The sequence below is a fragment of the Nasonia vitripennis genome, assembly GCF_009193385.2.
Source record: "Nasonia vitripennis strain AsymCx chromosome 4 unlocalized genomic scaffold, Nvit_psr_1.1 chr4_random0005, whole genome shotgun sequence".
In the NCBI taxonomy this organism is placed as follows: Eukaryota; Metazoa; Arthropoda; class Insecta; order Hymenoptera; family Pteromalidae; genus Nasonia; species Nasonia vitripennis.
The window spans coordinates 1769829-1775893 of record NW_022279640.1 but is presented as its reverse complement, the minus strand read 5'-3'; positions in this window follow the sequence as shown (position 1 = coordinate 1775893).

Genomic DNA, 6065 nt, shown 5'->3' with positions numbered 1-6065 from the left:
CGCTTCCTTCGCTTTCCTTTGATGTGCCGAGGTGTAGCTCAAATATATTATAACACTTGGGGAGCGTGGGGTACTTGGGTTTAACTATTCTAGGTTCAGATATGTTTTTCGCTTTGCTTGCCTTCCTTTGATGTACTGACGTTGTTTTCAACAAAATTATTGTACTAGGTAATCGTGGTATAATTGGTTATAATCGTTTTAGGTTTTGATTTACTCCTCGCTTCGATCGCCTTGCGTTGATATGTCGAGGTGTTTTTTTTTGTAAAATATTAAACTTGTAGAGTATGGAGTAAGTGGGTTCACAAATATATGTTTCAGATATATTTTACGCTTCCTTCGCTTTCCTTTGATGTGCAGAGGGGTAGCTTAAATATATTATAACACTTGGGGAGGGTGGGGTATTTGGGTTTAGCTATTCTAGGTTCTGATATGTTTTTCGCTTTGCTTGCCTTCCTTTGATGTACCGACTTGTTTTTAATAAAAAAATCATTGTACTCGGTAAGCGTTTGATAATAGGTTTTCAGCGTTATAGGTTAAGATTTCCTCGCTTCGCAAGACTTGCGTTGATATGTCGAGGTGTTTTTATAATAAAGTATTAAACTTGGAGATTATGGAGTACGTGGGTTCACACATCTATGTTCAAGAATTATTTTACGCTTCCTTCGCTTTCCTTTGATGTGCCGAGGTGTAGCTCAAATATATTATAAAACTTGGGGAGCGTGGGGTACTTGGGTTTAACTATTCTAGGTTCAGATATGTTTTTCGCTTTGCTTGCCTTCCTTTGATGTACTGACGTTGTTTTCAACCAAATTATTGTACTAGGTAATCGTGGTATAATTGGTTTTAATCGTTTTAGGTTTTGATTTACTCCTCGCTTCGATCGCCTTGCGTTGATATGTCGAGGTGTTTTTTTATAAAATATTAAACTTGTAGAGTATGGAGTTAGTGGGTTCACACATATATGTTCAAGAATTATTTTACGCTTCCTTCGCTTTCCTTTGATGTGCCGAGGGGTAGCTTAAATATATTATAACACTTGGGGCGGGTGGGGTACTTGGGTTTACGTATTCTTGGTTTTGATCTATTTCTCGCTTTGCTTGCCTTGCTTTGATGTACTGACGTGGTTTTAAACAAAATTATTGTACTTGGTATGCGTGGGATAATTGGTTTTAAGCGTTTTAGGTTTTGATTTACTCCTCGCTTCGCTCGACTTACGTTTATATGCTGAGGTGTTTTTATAATAAAGTATTAAACTTGTAGAGTATGGAGTAAGTGGGTTCACACATATATGTTCAAGAATTATTTTACGCTTCCTTCGCTTTCCTTTGATGTGCCGAGGTGTAGCTCAAATATATTATTACACCTGGGGAGCGTGGGGTACTTGGGTTTAACTATTCTAGGTTCAGATATGTTTTTCGCTTTGCTTGCCTTCCTTTGATGTACTGACGTTGTTTTCAACAAAATTATTGTACTAGGTAATCGTGGTATAATTGGTTATAATCGTTTTAGGTTTTGATTTACTCCTCGCTTCGATCGCCTTGCGTTGATATGTCGAGGTGTTTTTTTTTGTAAAATATTAAACTTGTAGCGTATGGAGTAAGTGGGTTCACACATATATGTTTCAGATATATTTTACGCTTCCTTCGCTTTCCTTTGATGTGCAGAGGGGTAGCTTAAATATATTATAACACTTGGGGAGGGTGGGGTATTTGGGTTTAGCTATTCTAGGTTCTGATATGTTTTTCGCTTTGCTTGCCTTGCTTTGATGTACTGACGTGGTTTTAAACAAAATTATTGTACTTGGTATGCGTGGGATAATTGGTTTTAAGCGTTTTAGGTTTTGATTTACTCCTCGCTTCGCTCGACTTACGTTGATATGCTGAGGTGTTTTTATAATAAAGTATTAAACTTGTAGAGTATGGAGTAAGTGGGTTCACACATATATGTTCAAGAATTATTTTACGCTTCCTTCGCTTTCCTTTGATGTGCCGAGGTGTAGCTCAAATATATTATAACACTTGGGGAGCGTGGGGTACTTGGGTTTAACTATTCTAGGTTCAGATATGTTTTTCGCTTTGCTTGCCTTCCTTTGATGTACTGACGTTGTTTTCAACAAAATTATTGTACTAGGTAATCGTGGTATAATTGGTTATAATCGTTTTAGGTTTTGATTTACTCCTCGCTTCGATCGCCTTGCGTTGATATGTCGAGGTGTTTTTTTTTGTAAAATATTAAACTTGTAGCGTATGGAGTAAGTGGGTTCACACATATATGTTTCAGATATATTTTACGCTTCCTTCGCTTTCCTTTGATGTGCAGAGGGGTAGCTTAAATATATTATAACACTTGGGGAGGGTGGGGTATTTGGGTTTAGCTATTCTAGGTTCTGATATGTTTTTCGCTTTGCTTGCCTTGCTTTGATGTACTGACGTGGTTTTAAACAAAATTATTGTACTTGGTATGCGTGGGATAATTGGTTTTAAGCGTTTTAGGTTTTGATTTACTCCTCGCTTCGCTCGACTTACGTTGATATGCTGAGGTGTTTTTATAATAAAGTATTAAACTTGTAGAGTATGGAGTAAGTGGGTTCACACATATATGTTCAGATTATTTTACGCTTCCTTCGCTTTCCTTTGATGTGCCGAGGTGTAGCTCAAATATATTATAACACTTGGGGAGCGTGGGGTACTTGGGTTTAACTATTCTAGGTTCAGATATGTTTTTCGCTTTGCTTGCCTTCCTTTGATGTACTGACGTTGTTTTCAACAAAATTATTGTACTAGGTAATCGTGGTATAATTGGTTATAATCGTTTTAGGTTTTGATTTACTCTCGCTTCGATCGCCTTGCGTTGATATGTCGAGGTGTTTTTTTTTGTAAATATTAAACTTGTAGCGTATGGAGTAAGTGGTTCACACATATATGTTTCAGATATATTTTACGCTTCCTTCGCTTTCCTTTGATGTGCAGAGGGTAGCTTAAATATATTATAACACTTGGGGAGGTGGGTATTTGGTTTAGCTATTCTAGGTTCTGATATGTTTTTCGCTTGCTTGCTTTGATTACTGAGTTTTAAACAAATTATTGTACTTGTATGCGTGGATAATTGGTTTTAAGCGTTTTAGGTTTTGATTTACTCCTCGCTTCGCTCGACTTACGTTGATATGCTGAGGTGTTTTTATAATAAAGTATTAAACTTGTAGAGTATGGAGTAAGTGGGTTCACACATATATGTTTCAGATATATTTTACGCTTCCTTCGCTTTCCTTTGATGTGCCGAGGTGTAGCTTAAATATATTATTACACTTGGGAAGCGTGGGGTACTTGGGTTTAACTATTCTAGGTTCAGATCTGTTTTTCGCTTTGCTTGCCTTCCTTTGATGCACTGTCGTTGTTTTCAACAAACTTATTGTACTAGGTAAGCGTTTGATAATTGGTTTTAAGCGTTTTAAGTTAAGATTTCCTAGCTTCGCTCGCCTTCCGTCGATATGCAGAGGTGTTTTTATAATAAATTATTAAACTTGTAGAGTATGGAGTAAGTGGGTTCACACATATATGTTTCAGATATATTTTACGCTTCCTTCGCTTTCCTTTTATGTGCCGAGGTGTAGCTTAAATATATTATTACACTTGGGAAGCGTGGGGTACTTGTGATTACGTATTGTGTGCTTTGATCTATTTCTGGCTTTGCTTGCCTACCTTCGATGTACCGATTTGTTTTTAAAAAAAATTATTGTACATGGTAAGCGTTTGATAATTGGTTTTCAGCGGTTTAGGTTAAGATTTCCTAGCTTCGCTCGCCTTACGTTGATATGCTGAGGTGTTTTTATAATAAAGTATTAAACTTGTAGAGTATGGAGTAAGTGGGTTCACACATATATGTTTCAGATATATTTTACGCTTCCTTCGCTTTCCTTTGATGTGCCGAGGTGTAGCTTAAATATATTATTAGACTTGGGAAGCGTGGGGTACTTGGGTTTAACTATTCTAGGTTCAGATCTGTTTTTCGCTTTGCTTGCCTTCCTTTGATGCACTGTCGTTGTTTTCAACAAAATTATTGTACTAGGTAAGCGTGGGATAATTGGTTTTAGGTTTTGATTTACTCCTCGCTTCGCTCGCCTTGCGTTGATATGTCGAGGTGTTTTTTTATAAAATATTAAACTTGTAGAGTATGGAGTTAGTGGGTTCACACATATATGTTCAAGAATTATTTTACGCTTCCTTCGCTTTCCTTTGATGTGCCGAGGTGTAGCTCAAATATATTATAAAACTTGGGTGCGTGGGGTACTTGGGTTTTACTATTCTAGGTTCAGATATGTTTTTCGCTTTGCTTGCCTTCCTTTGATGTACTGACGTTGTTTTCAACAAAATTATTGTACTAGGTAATCGTGGTATAATTGGTTATAATCGTTTTAGGTTTTGATTTACTCCTCGCTTCGATCGCCTTGGGTTGATATGTCGAGGTGTTTTTTTTTGTAAAATATTAAACTTGTAGAGTATGGAGTAAGTGGGTTCACACATATATGTTTCAGATATATTTTACGCTTCCTTCGCTTTCCTTTGATGTGCAGAGGGGTAGCTTAAATATATTATAACACTTGGGGAGGGTGGGGTATTTGGGTTTAGCTATTCTAGGTTCTGATATGTTTTTCGCTTTGTTTGCCTTCCTTTGATGTACCGACTTGTTTTTAATAAAAAAATCATTGTACTCGGTAAGCGTTTGATAATTGGTTTTCAGCGTTATAGGTTAAGATTTCCTCGCTTCGCAAGACTTGCGTTGATATGTCGAGGTGTTTTTATAATAAAGTATTAAACTTGGAGATTATGGAGTACGTGGGTTCACACATATATGTTTCAGATTTATTTTACGCTTCCTTCGCTTTCCTTTGATGTGTCGAGGTGTAGCTTAAATATATTATTACACTTGGGAAGCGTGGGGTACTTGGGTTTAACTATTCTAGGTTCAGATCTGCTTTTCACTTTGCTTGCCTTCCATTGATGTACTGACGTTGTTTTCAAAACAAAATTATTGTACTAGGTAAGCGTGGGATAATTGGTTTTCAGCGTTTTAGGTTAAGATTTTCTCCCTTCGCTCGCCTTCCGTCGATATGCCGAGGTGTTTTTATAATAAATTATTAAACTTGGAGATTATGGAGTAAGTGGGTTCACACATATATGTTTCAAAATTATTTTACGCTTCCTTCGCTTTCCTTTGATGTGCCGAGGGGTAGCTTAAATATATTATAACACTTGGGGCGGGTGGGGTACTTGGGTTTACGTATTCTTGGTTTTGATCTATTTCTCGCTTTGCTTGCCTTGCTTTGATGTACTGACGTGGTTTTAAACAAAATTATTGTACTTGGTATGCGTGGGATAATTGGTTTTAAGCGTTTTAGGTTTTGATTTACTCCTCGCTTCGCTCGCCTTGCGTTGATATGTCGAGGTGTTTTTTTATAAAATATTAAACTTGTAGAGTATGGAGTTAGTGGGTTCACACATATATGTTCAAGAATTATTTTACGCTTCCTTCGCTTTCCTTTGATGTGCCGAGGTGTAGCTTAAATATATTATTAGACTTGGGAAGCGTGGGGTACTTGGGTTTAACTATTCTAGGTTCAGATCTGTTTTTCGCTTTGCTTGCCTTCCTTTGATGCACTGTCGTTGTTTTCAACAAAATTATTGTACTAGATAAGCGTGGGATAATTGGTTTTAGGTTTTGATTTACTCCTCGCTTCGCTCGCCTTGCGTTGATATGTCGAGGTGTTTTTTTATAAAATATTAAACTTGTAGAGTATGGAGTTAGTGGGTTCACACATATATGTTCAAGAATTATTTTACGCTTCCTTCGCTTTCCTTTGATGTGCCGAGGTGTAGCTCAAATATATTATAACACTTGGGGAGCGTGGGGTACTTGGGTTTAACTATTCTAGGTTCAGATATGTTTTTCGCTTTGCTTGCCTTCCTTTGATGTACTGACGTTGTTTTCAACAAAATTATTGTACTAGGTAATCGTGGTATAATTGGTTATAATCGTTTTAGGTTTTGATTTACTCCTCGCTTCGATCG